Source organism: Rhipicephalus microplus, unplaced genomic scaffold (assembly GCF_043290135.1).
Source record: "Rhipicephalus microplus isolate Deutch F79 unplaced genomic scaffold, USDA_Rmic scaffold_32, whole genome shotgun sequence".
NCBI classification, from domain to species: Eukaryota; Metazoa; Arthropoda; class Arachnida; order Ixodida; family Ixodidae; genus Rhipicephalus; species Rhipicephalus microplus.
In genome coordinates, this window is record NW_027464605.1 from 1,416,821 (window position 1) to 1,436,225 (window position 19,405).

A 19,405-nucleotide genomic window follows, 5' to 3' on the forward strand; every position below is an offset into this window, starting at 1 on the left:
CAGGCTACTCTAGAGATTCGGCTGATGAAAAATATGCATGTCCTCTGCATTTGTTGGCGATATTCAATCTTAACATTTTCGTTTTCATTTTTTATGGTAATACACCAAGGAAACCGGAGAAATCGAAAGAACGTGAGCTTGGGCATGTCGGTAATCCATATTGACAACAATAGCGCACTGAAGGGACAGGAACACAAAGATACAAGTAGCGTCCACGTTGTATGTTTGTGTTCCTGTCCCTGCTGTGCGCCATAGTTGTTAAGACGGAGAAATAGAATGAAGTCTGAATCTCACATTTTCGAAAACTCTAGTTTGCGCTGATCACTGTATGCTTTAAATCTGCATCAAGTAATTCCGTTTCAAGTTGTTTTGTGCATTCAGCCAAACGGCAATGGGGCATTCCTTGTGCAAGAGTTCTCACTGCTTCCAGGCTTTGAAGCATTTGTCACGCTTTAAGGTGTTATTTGTGCTAGTTTTCTTTGCTAAAACAGCATTGTTTGCACAATCCGGGTTGCTTCTTCGTCCACGTTCTTGGTTTGCGCGAACAATTTTCCAGCCAGCAGAACAATATAGAGAATCATTCAACCAGTGGATTGAACAACACCTATAACAGTTGTGAGTGCTAACTTCTCTATTTTTTGTATATCGGTTCTCTCTATTGTTAATGTAAAGTTACAAATATAAATTTGTTGTTTTTGTGTTTTATACAATGTTTGCACGGTTTTAATAACGTGCACAAACGAATCAATTGGTCCTCACTTTGTCTTCTGTTTTTTTGCAAGGTGTTACGCCTGTTAATATGTATACTGATCCTGCACAAGTATTATTTTATTTCTGTATTGGTTACACCTGTTCATACTTATGCCCATCCTGCATATTTATTACATTTGTTGTATGTTTCCCACCCCTTATGTAATACCCCCTCTTGGGGGTTCTTAAGGTAATAAAGTGAAAGTGAAAAGTGAAAGTTGCATATGCTTGTTGAAGCACTTTTTTAGATATGTAAAACCATCACATTGGTCATGGGGCATGTAGCCTCAAATACCCTTTAAGTGCTCTTCCTAATGCTGCCTGTTTCCTGATTTTAGATTCTTGAAAGTTTTTAGTGTTAGAACAAATGACTAATGCCATGAATGGAATCGTATTTTGCAGCACAAGATGACCGAATGAACGAGTCATCAGTGCAAGAAGGCAAAATGATAGGAGGGAGAACTTTTGCAGACAATGACACATTTAATAAGCTTTTGGTCTTAAAGCGTCAGCTCAATTTGGAGCAGAAGAAACAAGCACAGGCCGAAAAAGAGTGCAGAAGCCTGAAAAAGTCATTTAGGAAGATCTTTGCCAATGATCAACTGCGTTATCTTATTAAAGAAACTATGAGGGGATCTGCATGGAATGATAGTACAGTGCTGGAATCATTGAAAGTTCGACTTGCTTGTGGATCGGGAGGATAAGAATACCTCCGTGACAATGGATGGCCACTGCCCGCAGAAAGAACGCTCCAGAAGAACATCGAAAACATCAAGTTCTCGCCAGGTACGTGCCTTCTTTTTCGTACAAGGAACAGTATAAAAGAAACAGTCAATCATCATTACAGCCATTTATGGTACGTCTTCTTCAAGTAACCAACAAATGCGAATAATACACTACTGGGAATTAGGGTGAAAGATGATACGTAGCTCAGTACGACAAATGTAAGAAGTGCCTACATCAAGCCACATTTTTACAAGGCTTCTTTATTTACCTAAAGGGGCCCTGAGATGCTTTTTATATGCATCCTGCAGCGCTGGAGTGTCTATCGTGCTGAATCCTGAGATGAGCGCAAAAATAATGATCAAAATTGGTGAATGAAAATGGAAGTTATTAGTGCAGTGTAATCGTGAACTTTTTGTTGTTGCAAATACCAAGATGTAAAACTGGTTTTGTACTAGTGGTGACAAGGCAGCACATCACTGTCTAAGTGTTCATATAGTATTTAGTTCATTCGATTGGATTCAGCATGTCAAAGAACCCTAGTTGGTAAAAAATTCCAGAGTAGTCTACTACGGCACGCCTCATTATATCATGGTTTTGGCATGTAAACCTTGGCAGTTATTATTATTATTATTATTATTATTATTATTATTATTATTATTATTATTATTATTATTATTATTATTGGACTTGCTTCTAGCACAGTTCAGTTCCTGTTTCTTTTGGTCCCAAAGCTCTTCATGCATGCCTCTCATTAAAACTGTATGGCAAGTTGACAACAATCTGCATAATTCTAGGAATACTTGAGGATGTTTTTCCTGCACTTGCGGCAAAAGTTGCAACATTCAAAGCAGAGAATCGGTACGCTGTCATAATGCTTGATGAAATGCAGCTCACCGCCGGCCTCGATAATGACTCTACTACAGGTTCTGTCTTTGGTAAGTGTTCATGCATGTTCTTTTTTTTTTCAGGCTGAACTTGGTGTAAAGGCGCGATGCTTACAATGTGTGAAACCTTAGCTAAAGATAATGAACAACATTTTTTTCAGCTCGGCAAAAAGTGTGCTCTAAAGCCGGCTTCTTTCGTAAGCTGTGAAATCAATAGCTCATTTTCTATTCATAATGCCACATGGTAATATGTATAAGAAAATTTCTGCTAAAAGGCATGTAGGTTATTTTGTTTTCAAGTGCAAAGACAGCTTGCCACTGGTAGGGGCTGAACCTGCACCCTTCAGATAATGCGTACGGTTTTGGTACTAAATGACAGCTAAATAACTCCTTACAAGTAATGAATAGTTCTATTTAAGCGTTACCTGCATCAACCAAGCATTTGTGCATTCTCTACTTAATAATTTTAATCTATTGAATGATTACCGAAGATTACATTGCTGTCTACAAATATATGCTTGTGCGCTACTTTTCAGGACATTCTACTTTAGCATCATCAGACCCAAGTGCACCAGCCGGTCTCGCAACACACGCCCTGGAGTTCATGCTTGGAGGAGTGACGTCCAGGTGGAAACAGATAGTAGCATACTACTTTTCAGGTATATAATGCATTGCTCTGCGACTTCTAGAGGACAAAAGCAGTTTAACCAACAGTGACACATTGTTCTCTCTCGTTGTACACTTTCCATTTATGGGAATCTTAGTAGACTGCAAGAGTAAATAAGCGAGCTTATCATAAAACTGATAGGCCTTGCCGCCACAGTGAAACAGTAATTACGGTACTCGACTGCTGGCCCGAAAATTGCGGCTTCGCTCCCAGCCACGGCGGTTGCATTTGGATGGAGGTGCAATACTAAAGGCCCATGTATTGTTCAATGTCGGTGCACTCTAAAGTACCCCAGGTGGTCATATTTATTGAGAGCCCTCTGCTGAGCCATGACTCATGATCATATCGTGGTTTTGGCGCAATAAACACCAGAAATCGTAACATGTTTATTTATTTTTCAGCCGACTCCTTTGATGCAAAGAAGGTATTGGCCTTACTCTTTGACATCATCTGGAAATGTGAAGCAATTGGTCTGTCTATAGACTGTGTAACTACTGACATGGAGAGTGGAAAGCAGGCCATTTGGAGACTGTGCAGTATAAGGTTGATTGATTGATTTGTGGGGTTTAACGTCCCAAAACCACCATATGATTATGAGAGACGCCGTAGTGGAGGGCTCCGGAAATTTCGACCACCTGGGGTTCTTTAACGTGCGCCCAAATCTGAGCACACGGGCCTACAACATTTCCGCCTCCATCGGAAATGCAGCCGCCGCAGCCGGGAATCGAACCCGCGACCTGCGGGTCAGCAGCCGAGTACCTTAGCCACTAGACCACCATGGCGGGGTGACTGTGCAGTATAAGGGCCACCAAGTACGGGCTCCCTCGGACCACATGTGTTCACCCTTGTGATGAAGGCCGCAACCTGAACTTCCTTGTGGATGCACCCCACCTTTTGAAAAACTTGCGTGGTCATCTGGTAAGGCAGCAGAAGATAGTTCTGGATGATGAGACTGTGGTTAAGAACAAGTTTCCAACGAATGAGGTAAAGTACTATGTTGCTATGTAAGCAGTCAGTGCATGGCATCTTATGGTCACGTAGTCGCCATGAGAAACTAATTCCTTTGACTGCTTTCTTTTAATGACCTCACGTTATAACACTTCAAGGCAATTGCAAATAAACAGCCTCCTATGTGCTAAAGTGGTTGCTTGAGCGTGTTGGTACGACATATTGGAGGGAAACAGTGCGAAAGAAGTAAAACCAGGCAGAGACCAGGCTGTTGTATGTGTCCTTCTCTGCCTGGTCTTCCATCTTTCAAGCTGTTTCCTTCCAATGTATGTCTCCAATGTGCACTGCTGTATGAATGCTTCTGCTTGCAATTGCCAAATAACCCTGCCAGAATGCCTGCACAAAGGGCTCTACCACGTTCACATACTACTTAAAGTACATGAAAGACGAATGTGAAAGCCAAACAAAGCACACACGGTCCACATTTCTGCAGGTTTGATAGTTTATGCCTTTCAAACTGTCAACAAGACGCACTAAATGGATCAGCACATACTGATAGCCCCATGTTGCATTCTGTGGCTATATCTTATACCTGCATAAACTGGCTAACCTCCCTGTCCTTCCTCATTTATTCCTCCTCCTCCTTATACCTGCATATTTCCTCATTTCATCGCCTCTATTCCTTTGCTGTTGACTGCACCCCTTCTGTTATACTGATCGATGGCCTGTTATCTACTGCAGGCATAACTTGCTCAACTTCATATCACTAATTCAAACTGCCTCTGTTATCTGATTTACAAGCATTTACTCTCTTCAGTTAGTGGTTACTACTCCCGCTAATCTTCGCATTTATAAACGTTATCCATATACCTTTTTCTATCCTTCAGTGCAGTCCTTAGCTTCCGCATGAGCTTCTCTGCTTGAAATAAATGCACGATAGGTAAATATTGCCACGTTCTATTTCCCAAGATTTTGTTATCGTCCCAAAACACCACACGATTCTCAGCGCAAACCGCGCCTGCAGTTTTCGAGAGGGTTCCGGACTGTAGTAGATCATTTCGATAAGATCACGCCCACTGTGCGAATGGTACAGATTGTTCTGGAACGTACGCCGGTGCCAGCTGTAGCGCTAGAACATTCGACGACGGGAGTATAAATGCCGACGCGCTTCGCGGCTTGTGAGTAGTTGATCGAAGGCCGACGCTCCGTTCGCCGCTATCAGTCTGAGACTGCTATATGTGCGAGACTGCTGCTGTAATTGGACTTTCTGTTTACCGGGCACAGGTTCGCCCAAATAAACAGTTAAATCCAAACAAGAAGTCTCCTGTCTTCGGCCACGTCACGACCCCGTGACATCTGGTGGAGGTGCAGCTTCATTCATGTACCGGACGCCCCCGTCAAGCCGTGAACCCAGCCCACGTCACGGAGAAGACACCGACGCCAACCAGGAGCAGCGAACAAGCCGCCGACAGCAAGGGCTACCACCGGAGTACGGGCTTCTACACGACAAGGCGCGGAAGACCAAGGCCATGACCGCGACTGCAGCGACAATGACAACCGCAGCGTCCCAGCCCACGATGGTCATGCATCAACCCAGGGAACCACCAATTTTCCATGGGTCATCGTTCGAAGACCCAGAGTCCTGGCTAGAAACATACGACCGTGTGGCCGCCCTCAACCACTGGGACCATGACGAAAAGCTGCGTCGTGTGTTCTTCTATTTGGAAGACACAGCAATGACCTGGCTCGAAAATCAAGAGTCCACGCTCCGAACGTGGGATGTTTTCTGCGGCGCATTCCTGCAAACATTCGCGAGCGTCGCTCGAAAAGAGAGGGCAGCTGCTTTATTAGAGACCCGGGTTCAGCTACCAAATGGAAATGTTGCCATTTTCACAGAAGAAATGACCCGACTATTCCGTCACGCTGACCCAGACATGCCTGAGGAGAAAAAAGTTCGTTTCCTCATGCGAGGGGTCAAACAGGAGCTCTTCGCGGGGCTGATCAGAAACCCACCGAAAACCGTCCAAGAGTTTGTAGCCGAAGCGACCACTATCGAAAAGACCCTGGACATGCGCACCAGACAGTATAATCGTCGCCTGACTGCAGACTGCGCTGCTGCTCAAGCTAGTAACTCCGGAGATCTGCGTGAAACGATCCGAGCGATCGTGCGGGAAGAACTGCGCAAGCTGTTGCCTTCGACGCAGCCTCAAGTGGATTCAATCGCCGACATTGTGCGAGATGAAGTTCGGCAATCGCTTCAAATTCCCCACGCACCGCTGCCCGAGCCGGAAGCTATGAGCTACGCCGCTGCGCTGCGCCACAACGCTCCTCCCCGTCCACGCCAAAACGCCGCCCCATCGCACTTCCGTCGACAGACGCCACCGCCGCCACCACCCCCACCGACGTCATACCGTTCGCCAGCGGCCCAGCGCAGTGCACCGAAGAAGACTGACGTCTGGCGCACCCCTGATCATCACCCGCTCTGCTACCACTGCGGCGAGGCCGGACACACATACCGCCGTTGCCAGTACCGACAGATGGGACTGCGTGGCTTCGCCGTCAATGCACTGCGCCCACAGCCAGGAGAACGACCACGTGACATCGCCGACTACCTGACAGGAACTCGGTGGACACCACGAAGCCCTTCGCGTTCGCCGTCGCCCAGCCGCCGCACGCGACCGCACCACCGACAGTACTCGGGCCCAACGCGGGGCCGGTCTCCTAGCCCGTATCCGGGAAACTAAGGGCAGCAACCGGTGGAGGTGCGGTTGCTGTGCGACGAACTACCAAAGATCCTCCGACGACGACGACGCCGCGACGGAGCTTTCCGAACACAACGCCAACCAGGCAAAGCCCTGACGGCGAAAGCTCACTTACCGAAGGTGGCCTGACGACGCAACATGGAAGCAGCGGAAAGAGCCGACGCAGCCGTGACCCGACGCCACGCCCTAGCTGTAATGCGAGACGGCGAACTAGCGACCTCGACGTTCTTATCGACGGCCACAGTGTGACCGCTCTCGTCGATACTGGAGCCGACTATTCTGTCATCAGTGGGTCGTTCGCCGCGAAGTTAAAGAAAGTTAGGACAGCTTGGAAAGGCCCTGAAATCCGCACAGGCGGAGGTCATCTCGTAACGCCTGCAGGAGTCTGCACAGCGAGAGTCACCATTAATGGCCGTATTTATCCTACAGACTTCATAGTCCTACAGCGTTGCTCGAGAGATGTCATCCTTGGCATGGACTTCTTATGCCTCCATGGTGCTGTCATCAACCTAAAAACAAAGTCGATAACATTATCCACAGAAGAAGCACTACCGCCGCGCACGCCGTCTGGACACCATGCCTTGAATGTGCTGGAAGAACAAGTCACCATTCCGCCTCGCTCAAGCGTCATTATTTCAGTCGGCGCTCCTGAATCACCTGACTTCAAAGGCGTCGTGTAAGGCAGTCAGCATCTGTTGGTCACCCGAAATATTTGCGTCGCAAGAGGAATTGCAGAGCTGCGGGGAGGCAAAGCAACGGTTATGCTCACGAATTTCAGCAATGAGTACAAACATGTGAACAAAGGAACAACGGTCGCATACATCGAAGAAATTGTCGAAGCCACCAGTGCTTTCGCCCTCACTGATTCTGCGGAACCTGCTCACAGGAACCAAGCCCCTCCCATAGCTTTCGACGTCAATCCCAGACTTCCGAACGATAAGCAAGAACAACTCAAGGCCCTGCTCCTGCAATACGAAGATTGCTTTTCGTCGTCATTGAAAATTCGGCAGACCCCAATCACGAAGCATCGCCTCATAACCGAAGAAAATGCCAGACCACTCCGTCAGAGTCCGTACAGGGTTCCGACGCGAGAACGTGAGGCCATGAAGAGACAAGTTGATGAAATGCTGCGGGATGACATTATCCAGCCGTCCAAGAGTCCACGGGCATCCCCCGTGGTGTTAGTGAAGAAAAAGGATGGGACCCTACGTTTCTGCGTCGATTATCGCCGCCTGAACAAAATCACAAGAAAGGACGTGTATCCTCTCCCACGAATAGACGACGCACCTGATCGGCTCCATTACGCCAAGTATTTTTCGTCAATGGACCTCAAGACTGGCTATTGGAAAATAGAAGTCGACGAAAGAGACCGAGAGAAGACGGCGTTTATAACACCAGACGGCCTCTTCGAGTTTAAGGTGATGCCCTTCGGCCTTTGCTCAGCGCCTGCAACTTTTCAACGCGTTATGGATACAGTACTGGCAAGATTGAAGTGGCAGACTTGCCTTGTGTACTTGGACGACGTCGTCGTGTTTTCCTCGAGTTTCGACGAGCATCTTCGGCGCCTTGAAGCTGTACTTCAAGCCATCAAGACTTCCGGACTCACACTGAAGCCAGAAAAGTGCAGATTTGCGTATGAAGAACTCTTGTTTCTGGGGCACGTTATCAGCAAGTCTGGAGTTCGTCCTGATCCACGTAAAACAGCCGCCATCGCCGACTTCCCGCCGCCCACTAAAAAGAAATCCGTGCGCCGATTTCTGGGCCTGTGCGCCTATTATAGGCGGTTCGTGAAAATCTTCGCCCGCATCGCCGATCCTCTCACTAACCTTACCAAGGCCGACGTGGAGTTCAAGTGGGAAACGCCACAGGATTACACTTTCCAGGAGCTTAAACATTGCCTCCAGACGCCTCCGTTACTTGCCCATTTCGACGAATTCGCCGAGACAGAAATACATACTGACGCAAGCACAAGAGTGGAAACTTGGGCTAGTTGGTGCGTAGTCATATTGCAAGATGTTTCAGCGCGCGAACAAAGGAAAAAGGACAGGGTAGACAGAAAGAGCGCTGCTTCCAACTAACTTTATTTGACAGAGTGCCAAGAATATATACTGCTAAAAAGGATGATAACAGAGCATGAAGGTAAAGGCACGCCTAATCTACACATCAGTAACAAACACGTGTGACTGGTCCTCTATTGCCTCAAAGCCCAGCTAGGTAATCACGTTCAGCCTGTGATAAAGCAATCGATGATGTGCTTACACATTTATCTCCTAGCAAGTGTATTTTTTCGGCTTCAATAATTTCTCGTGTAAGCTGATCGCTGTGCCTTGCCAATATTGAGCACTGATCAAAAAGAGGGGTGCACCCACAATCTCGGCAATGAATGCCAAGATGCCCTTGTACCACATTGTGCACATTGTTTCGGTGTTCTCGGAGGCGGTCATTTATGCACCTGCCGGTTTGCCCGACATAGATGCACCCACACGTCAGTGGAATCAAGTAAACGACTCCCACTGCGCATGGGATGTAGCGTGTCCTGTGCGCGACAGAGCACGAGGCAGAATTTGCACGAGGTGCATTGACCCGTTTGCAAAGCCTCTGCAATTTTTTCGGGGCAGAAAAAAACACAAAAACGTTGGCGTATCGAGCAATCTTTTTTAGCCTGTGTGATACGTCGTGCACGTAAGGCAGTACGACAGGCCGGCTCTTTCGGACACTGTTTCGCTTATCCGGTTTGTCGCCTCGCTTCAAGACAGTGACCAGCTTTTCCGCCACCGAAACGAGAACATGCGCGGGGTACCCAGCTTTGGTGAGCCGCTCTACTTGTAGAGCAAAGCTGTGGTGTACCATGTGGGGGCATGACTTCTTTAAGGCATTGACAAGGCAGAGGTTAGCGATGCCCCGCTTGACCAATTTAGAGTGAGCCGAGCTGAAAGGCAGAAGAGGCTTGCCGCTTCTTGGTTCATACATCCAGCAAACATGTCGGGAGTCTAACAAAAGCTTCAAATCTAGAAACTTCAGGTTGTTATCAGTGGGTGATTCATGGGTTAGAACTAGTGGTTTCAGGCACTCTCGGAAAACAGTCAAAACGTCAGAAGAAATGGTCTGAAAATTTTGACTATCACATTTCAACAACACTAAGTAATCATCAACAAAACGGCAAACTTTAAAAACTACAGAGTCGTCAAGCTTGTTTGACAAGACGCGATCATGATGTGCTAGAAATATGTCACTAAGAATGGGTGCCAAGTATGAACCAATACATATTCCACTTTTTTGTAAGTAGTTTTTGTCCTCCCATGATACAAAAGTGGCCTTCAAATAAAAACTGAGTAATTCTAATAAGTTGCTGTTGTGAATTCCAGTACGTGTTTGAAACGCCGATGATCCTAACCTGTCTATGGATTCCTCTACACATTTAAGTAGTTGGTCATGTGGCAAAGAGTAATACAAGTCCTTAATATCCACAGACATTGCCTGGAGTCCTGTGTTAGTTCGTCCAATGATGTCAATAACAGCGTCAGAGTTCTTGACCAAAAAAGGATCGTCTATTGTTATATGTTTTAGCTTTTCCTGCAAGAAAAGCGCTACAGACTTTTGCCAGGTCCCCCTTTCTGTTACAATGACCCTCAATGGGCAGTCAATTTTGTGAGTTTTCGCAGAAAAGAACAGGTCAAGGCTAAGCTTTTTGCAACTATCTATCGCCTTCGCAAGCTTTTGAAACCCCAGGGCCCAGGTAAGAGTTTTTGCACGCTTCTTAAGCTTATCCAGACCTATCTCATCATTCTCGTTGAAAAGAGACTGCATTGCTTGCATAGCTTTCACCTTAAACATTGAACGAGGAAGAACCGCAAAACCACCTTCCTTGTCAGCCGGCAGAAGTGACAAGGAATGTGCCTTTAGGTACGCGACAGTGCTTCCTGTATTGACAACTTTGTTCGAAGGCTTACATCTCGAGAGCACCTGCACGCCTTGAGCAACACATCTATCACATTCAGAGTCAGGAGCACGACGGGCGACTTGCCTGACCAGAGTGAGGTCCAGAGTGAGGTCCAGAGTGAGGACCAGAGTGAGTGAGGAGTTCGTGCGGTGTTCTTGAAGGTGCCACCGCGTACTTTGGTCCGAGGCATAGGGTGTGCTTAACGTTGTCGGGAAGAAAAGCATCCCCGAGAACATGCACACAGTCCTTAGCAGCTGGAGACTTCCTTGGTGTGATGGCCCGCAGGTAACTGAGCGACTGACGCCACATGAACTCGACGTTTCGGTCTACGAGGCTTGAGAGTTCACGACACTTCTTCTGTTTAGCTGCTGTGCGTTCGTTTCCTAGAATTTGTAGTTGCAGGGCTTGACGGTACAGTCGAGCCTGCCGAAGCCATTCTGAGCGTAGAATCTTGGATACTCTTAAACCATGGCCAACCGAGGGAGTGAGGCCACCAAACAATGCCTTGACTTCGGGAAGAAGTATCTTTAGCCGGATGCACTACGCCAATGAGCGTGCGCGGCAAGCAGCCACACTGATTAAACTGACGAGAAGATAAGGGCTTGTAGAAGAGGAGATATAGATGCCCGATGTACTAGAAATGTAACTCACAAGCGCTCTTTCTGTCTACCCTGTCCTTTTTCCTTTGTTCGCGCGCGGAAACATCTTGCAATATGACGCAAGCAGCGTAGGTCTTGGCGCTGTTCTTGTGCAGAGGGCTGACGGACTTGAAAGGGTTATTAGTTACGCCAACCGATCGCTATCCAAAGCAGAAGCAAATTATTCCACAACTGAAAAGGACTGCCTCGCCATCATCTGGGCTATGTCGAAATTTCGCCCATACCTCTACGGCAGGCCCTTCAAAGTTGTGAGCGACCACCACGCCTTGTGTTGGCTAGCCACTTTAAAGGACCCTTCAGGTCGCCTCGCACGATGGAGCCTGAGACTTCAAGAATATGACATAACTGTCATTTACAAGTCCGGCAAAAAACACTCCGACGCCGACTGTCTCTCTCGTGCGCCTGTCGACCAACCGCTACCCGACCACCCGGATGACGACTACTTCTTGGGAACGATCACTACCGACGACTTCGCTGAACGACAGCGGGCCGACCCGGAACTTAAGGCCCTAATAGAATACCTCGAAGGCAGGACCGCCGAAGTCCCGAAGGTATTCAAGCGCGCACTTGCGTCGTTTTTTCTACGAAACGGTCTTCTACAAAAGAAAAAATTTTCACCGCTTCGGGCTAAGTACCTCCTTGTGGTGCCTTCAGCTCTGCGACCAGAACTCCTGCAGGCCCTGCACGACGATCCGACGGCAGGGCACCTCGGTGTTTCTCGCACGCTCGCGAGGATACAAGAAAGGTACTACTGGCCTCGTCTTACCACCGACGTCACTCGTTATGTGAAGACATGCCGGGACTGTCAGCGACGCAAGACACCGCCGACAAGGCCAGCGGGACTTCTGCAGCCAATTGATCCACCTTGCCGACCTTTCCAGCAGATTGGTATGGACCTACTGGGACCGTTCCCGACGTCGGCTTTCGGAAACAAGTGGATCGTGGTAGCTACTGACTACCTCACCCGCTACGCCGAGACAAAAGTCCTGCCAAAAGGCAGTGCATCCGAGGTAGCTAAGTTCTTCGTCGAAAATATCGTCCTACGTCACGGCGCCCCGGAGGTCCTTATCACCGACAGAGGAACGGCATTCACTGCCGACTTAACTCAAGCAATCTTGGCATACAGCCAAACAAACCACCGCCGGACGACAGCGTACCACCCACAGACCAAGGGCCTCACCGAGCGGCTTAACAAGACGATCATCGACATGCTGTCAATGTACGTCGATGTCGAACACAAGACGTGGGACGCCATTCTTCCGCATGTGACCTTCGCATACAACACGGCGGTGCAGGAGACGACGCAGATATCTCCATATAAATTGGTCTACGGAAGGAGCCCGGCAACGACGCTCGATGCCATGTTACCCAACGTCACCGACGAAGAAAACCTCGATGTGAGCGAGTACCTTCATCGCGCCGAAGAAGCCCGACAACTTGCGCGGCTCCGTATCAAGAATCAACAGACGACCGACAGCCACCGTTACAACCTTCGACGACACTTCGTGGAATACCAGCCCGGTGAACGTGTTTGGGTGTGGACGCCGATACGCCGACGTGGACTAAGTGAAAAGCTTCTGCGACGGTACTTCGGACCACACAGGGTGGTTCGACGTCTCGGCCCACTTGATTACGAGGTTGTCCCCGACAGCATCACGAACTCTCAACGACGCCGATCGCGACCTGAAGTCGTCCATGTCACGCGCCTCAAGCCGTTTCATGCGCGTTAACAAACTGAACCAGTGTTTTTTGTATTATTGTTGTATCGTAATTTATTCATTGTACTTTCTTGCATTATTATTGTAGTTTCATCTTTAGTTAAAGCATCGGGACGATGCCTTTTTTCAGAGGGGGGCAATGCCACGTTCCATTTCCCAAGTTTTCGTAATCGTCCCAAAACACCACACGATTCTCAGCGCAAACCGCGCCTGCAGTTTTCGAGAAGGTTCCGGACTGTAGTAGATCATTTCGATAAGATCACGCCCACTGTACGAACGGTACAGATTGTTCTGGAACGTACGCCGCCGCCAGCGGTAGCGCTAGAACATTCGACGACGGGAGTATAAATGCCGACGCGCTTCACCACTTGTGAGTAGTTGATCGAAGGCCGACGCTCCGTTCGCCGCTATCAGTCTGAGACTGCTATCTGTGCGAGACTGCTGCTGTAATTGGACTTTCTGTTTACCGGGCACAGGTTCGCCCAAATAAACAGTTAAATCCCAACAAGAAGTCTCCTGTCTTCGGCCACGTCACGACCCCGTGACAATATCATTATGGTGAATACAGACAGCACTTTCAGTCCTAAGAGGTACTAGTAAGCTGCCAGTCACAGCTCGGAAGAGCCTTCAATATAAGAGTTAACATGTCATATGCATTTCTTAACCCACTTGTGAACTTTGCTGGTTAGTTTCAAATGTCGAAAACCTGAAAATACATCGTAAAGATTGGCAGTGAAATGATTTTGTTTATGCAATTTTCACTATGTTTCAAATGAGCTACAAATTGTTCTGTACAGTTTTCTTGAATTTTTATAATACCACAAATTCATCTGTGATTATGATTACATGAACAGCAAATTTGACCATAATGACCCGTTTTCCTTTCAGGTCAGTTTAAAGTATGTGGAGCAGCTGTGCGAAATTGACGAACAGCACAGCCTCAAGCTTGCCTCACGTTTAATGCAGAAACATCTAAACCCAAGCCACTTCGACAAAATGAATGTTGGCACAGCTTGTGCCTTGTTCGACCTCAATATCTCTGCTGCTCTGCGGCTTCTGGTTGAGCAGGAAAAAATTGATGAGAAAGCCGTAACAACGACCTTGTTTTTAGATCAGGTGTTCAGGTGGTTTTAGCTAATGACGTAAAGGACACCGACCTTGGCTTTCAGTGATTTGTGCCCACAAAAGGGCAAGAAGGTTGAAATATTTCTTCACAACTTTATCGAGATGGTCAGGAAACTTAGCATTTTCGACCACAGCCGGCCTAAGGCATCGTGGAAGCCAGTGCAGACTGGCATGGTAATAACAACTACTACAACAATAAATCTTCGCCAGTGGTATATCAAGTCCAAAGGCTTGAAGTTGCTTCTCCTAAGTCGCTTCTCGCAGGACGCCCTAGAGAATCTTTTTAGTACCATAAGAGCCAAGTCCCCTGTCCCCAGAGCTAGGGAACTCAAGTAGACGCTGAGACTCATAGCGCTTGCACACTTTTTAGGCCGAGCAAGCATGGCAGCAATGACACAGATGACTCTGTTCATTTAACAGGTTTTTTGAGCTCAAGACCAGACTTGAGGGCTGAGCTAGATAATGTGAAAACGCCTGCCATGCTTTAAAATATTGAGCCAGAAGAGCAGGAATTGCTAGAGTAGCTGGCAGGGTACATTACTCAAAGCGTCGGAGAAGTAGGGGCTTTGTGACCTTTGCAAAGGAACGTTGGCTGGAACTGACACTGCTCGGGCTAGCTTGCTTTTGCAGTTGAAGAATTATGTACCAAACAAGCAATCGTTATGCATACCATTAGCATCAGTCATGTCACTCATGAAATACACGGAGAGTTACTTAAGAAAAATGAAGAGTCGCTAGTAGCAGGAAAACTTCCACTCAAGCACGTTGCTGACGTGATTTTGGCGACAAAACTTGCATTTTCATCCTTACCCGCATGCCATAACATTGCTGATAAGGTTGTGCAGCAGTTCTTGTTGTGTAGACTGAGGTTTAGTTTGCGTAAAAAGAATGAAGAAATGCAGGAGAAAGCAACACAGCAAGCAAAATGTGCATCAAGAAGTGTGGGATTGCGTGTAGCTGTTGGTAATGCTAAGTAGGATAATTTTTTCTAGTGTTTTGTAAGGTATTTATCTGTGGGTTCTTTTTATCTGTGTGACTAGTTCCGTTTGCATAGTGTTTATACGAGAGCTATCAGTATTATTCACTGCTGACAGCATTATTTGTAGTTCTGCAAATTGCTCGGTATACATTGTTCTGTGCATTTTTGTGCTTATAAGCTAGCTTACTCTCAAACTAATGCAGCCACTTTAGTTTTTAGAAGAAAGCTGAAGATTCCACATTTATTGTCTGTTTAATTGATTCATTTTAAATCGCTAATTAGTATTGCAGCTTTATTTTTCACTACTTTATTTGTATGTCATACAAGACATTTTGATATTATTTACTTCTGCATAACAGAATTATTTAGAGCTGTGTCAGTTGCATATAGTACTAATGACGTGAACTTACATCTTCAAGTGCTATTTTAAAACCAGATTCATAACCTATTTTAAGGAGGCCATTACACCAAATTTGCAAACTCCATTCATGCATTGCACGTTAAACAACACATCTGAGAGCAAGCTGTAAAATATTAGCATAATTTGCTGTGACAGCCGATTTCTATTAGATTTTTTTTTTCAATTTAACCATACAATGACGCGGTACCACTGCGTGGTGACGAAGCGAATACTCTGGGAAATCATTGAAAGCAACTCAGGTACCACAAGCCTTTCTTGAAGGCCATGCTTTTACACACTGTACCTAAAGGAAGCGATTGCAAGAGCTGTAAATAGCTTGTCTATGACGCGTCATTGTTTTTAATGTATTTTCTTAGTGATTTGCTATGCTTTATATTATGCATTTGAGTGAATTGCCAACACAATTTAGGGGTGACACCCATGATGCTTCATGCCAAAATGGAAGCTGCTGCTTGTGATACGAGATTTGCAGCAGCGTTTTGAAATTTCATCAAATGTAAGCTTAGAGTCCAGAATTGTTTGTGCATAATCAAACTGGGCTCTCTACTTAGTTACAATCTTAGACTGACAATAGAGAGGCTACAGTAACACGGCACCTTTAAAAGCATTTGCACTGCTTGGGGCAAATGATCTGGATATTTAATTTTTTGTCGGGCTTAATGATTGCAATCTCTCTCTTGAGCTAAGGAACAAGAGAGCACACAAGCCGGCAGTGCTTTACAAATCACTCATCAGTAACATGAGCAAATGCACACTGTTCCGTACTCGCAACTGCATAGTACTGGGCAAAATATACGAGGGTACTTATTCAATCTTAAGAGTTTGTAATGCATGTCCATGATCGCTGAAGCATGAGAAGTTATTCATTGCACAGGTCTTAACAGTTAGCTCTATAGGTAGTATATATGTGGCCAATGAGATGTTAGAACCTCGTACTGTGGCAGTGTTTTTTAACCATGATTCTGCACTTTAGAAGACACAGAATTTCATAGAAGATTTACTTGGATAACAAATGGCGAGTATGAGCAGCCAGAGCCTTGACCCTAAATTTCAACAAGGTAGTTCTCTTGTTGAGATGCTAACTCCAGGACAATGCTTTCCTTGTTTTGCCCAGAATTCTCCAGTAGTAATGTTATGTAGTTAAACGCTGCTACCAGCACGTCTGATAATGTTCGTGTCAGTTGCATGCTACCATGTATAAACTTCGGCCATAATTTCTGCAGCTTAAATCCACCCCTACCGCTTAGCTGTCAAGAAATGCCTCGACATTGTGCTAAAATGCTGTTGTTGTTTGTGTCAATTTAGCTTCACGGCGCTGTGCATGTGAATTGCCCACAATCTTGCTTTCGCTTTTACACCCTTGTTGCCTGCGGATATGAGAGAAAGTGCAGATAATATCTGCTTTTCTCAGGTGCTCTCGCAATCATGTGAGTACTCGGTGTATCAATAAATAAATATTGACTGTTTACCTTTGCGTATGTCATTGTGATTGCATCCTAATTTAATGAAAACCAACAGATAATGAAGCCAAGACACACAGCTGCACGCACAGTTTGTATACGCTTGCCATTCTGAAGGTGCTAATTTTGGCCGCTGCATAAAGCAATTGAGCAGAATGCTCATCACCTCACAACACAGTTCTCGCTTAAGTATTACCAGTATCAAACTATACCTCAACCTCCCTTCTCTAGAAATTCGCCGCAAGGTCACTCGTCTCTGCCTTCTGCACAAACTATACCATAATTTTCCGTCGCAACGCAATACCGTTCTTCCACCTCCCGCCCGTTCATCGCGTCGCCTCTTTAACTGCCTATGTTTAGAGCGCTTACATGGTTCAACTAACGCTTTCAATAAATCATTTTTACATACTGCCATTGAAGACTGGAATAACCTGCCTGAATCCATAGTGCGCGAACAAAACCCCTTAACATTTAAACAGCTAATCACAAATCACTTGATATGTTAGTTAATTTACAATTGTTGCCGTTTTCTTCCACGTATATATATATATATATATATATATATATATATATATATATATATATATATATATTCCTTCTGTTAACATTGTTTTTTATCATGTAGTTCACTTTCGATTATGCTTTGTACCATTGACAATCATGCATCTGTTGAATTGTGTTTTTGCCTCCCCCTTATGTAATACCCCGCAAGGGGCCTTTAAGGGTTCAATAAATGATTATGTATAGTAAGGTGCCCTCCCAGCAAAAGAAAGCTGCAAAAAGTACTAAAAGCGAGTAGCTGTTTTTCCACGCCTGGTCCAGCAAGATATTGAAAGCATGAAGGTCCCAATACCATTATGCTTTAATTTTTCTCGGGTGTCATTTTCTACCAACGAACAGTAAAAAAACAGTGAAATCCAAAAACGTGTTCTCAATTGGCGTGTTCTTTTCGCTACACTTTTAACATCTCTCATTCCAATCACCTTACAGGCCGTTATCTGAAAAGCTGTATTGTTAATTATGTAATTCAGGTAACGTGTCTCCTCGGGGGAAGGTGTGTCACCTACAAAAATACTATGCGACTTGAAAATAACTGCACTCCTGTTCACGCACCAGGAATGCAGACAAATAAAAAATAATGTGGAACAGAATTATATAGCTACAAATACACTGCAACTTTTACAATATCAGATGCATAAACTAGTCATAAAGTAACACAACTGCACACACAGTTTACGCATGTCCACCCTCAAACATTCCAGTTCTCTCGTGAATGAACTTTTCAAATAGCTTGTTTCTTTGACACAACTGAGAAAATGGCAACTGCGCGTTCGCAAATAATACGAGCCTTGCACGGCGCCCTTTAGATTTCAATCGGAATCAGGTTTCTTGATTCGCACTGAGACGCAGAGGGGAGCTGATCGCAGTAAATAAATTTGACCTTGAACGGGATTGAATGTGGTCGTGCAGCACGTTTTAAAGAAAACGACAAATCGCCAGAGCACCAGTGTTTAGCACCTCCAGCCGCACGACTACGGCCCCTTTAAGCAAATACGCCTGTAACCGCAACAGTCCGAGCTGCCCACATAAGCGGCTGCTGTCGTACATCCCCGATACGTAAATACGAGGAGCATGTCGTAATAATACTTTGATATGACCAAAATCTAGCAGCCGACAAGCAAGCATTGTATATGTCTGCTTTCTTGTACACTTAAACAATCAATCTCAGTACGCCAACGAGTAAGCGAGCACCGACCGCACAAACCGCGAAAACGACAACATCGCGCAAGCATAACCTCAAGATCCACCCAATGCGCAAGTACATATCTTTTTTTTAAATGCACCCACTCGGTGCATTTAATACGAATGCACCGAGGGGGTGTATGATTGTCATCATCCCCGGACCTTGCGAACAGAGCAGTTGACGCAAAACAAGCCTTCTAATGCCACGAAGAGCGTTCGACCGCATCGCAACCATAGCAGTAGATGTCATATACAGCTACGGCGCTTACCGCTCATAACAATCGTTACGTTCATAACAATTGATACTCCTGAATCGCTTGTGGTATCCCTTTGCAGAAACACACGAAAAATATTACAGTTGCATCGAAAGGAACACGATATTCAAGCGGAGAACTCGGGTCTTCTCAACGCTCGCTATTACAATTCGTCGAACAGCCCGAAAGGGAAATGGCCACCGCCACTCAATGTGGCCCGCATGCAGCCTAGCTTTGTGGTGCTCTGAATTTTTTCCAGTGACTCTAGTATATATTCGCATGCTTGTGTACATAAAGGCAGTTCCTCTTTGGCTACCGGTTGCTGCATACTTCGTGTCGGCCGACGCTTCAGCGTCGTGTCCTGGTACA

The 19,405-nt window shown here is 46.0% G+C and overlaps 1 pseudogene; it reads left to right on the forward strand.

Annotated features, from left to right (window-relative positions):
• Positions 1-1,376: 1,376 nt before the first annotated feature.
• On the forward strand, positions 1,377-14,188 carry LOC142786775 (uncharacterized; annotated as a pseudogene).
• The last annotated feature ends 5,217 nt before the right edge of the window (positions 14,189-19,405 follow it).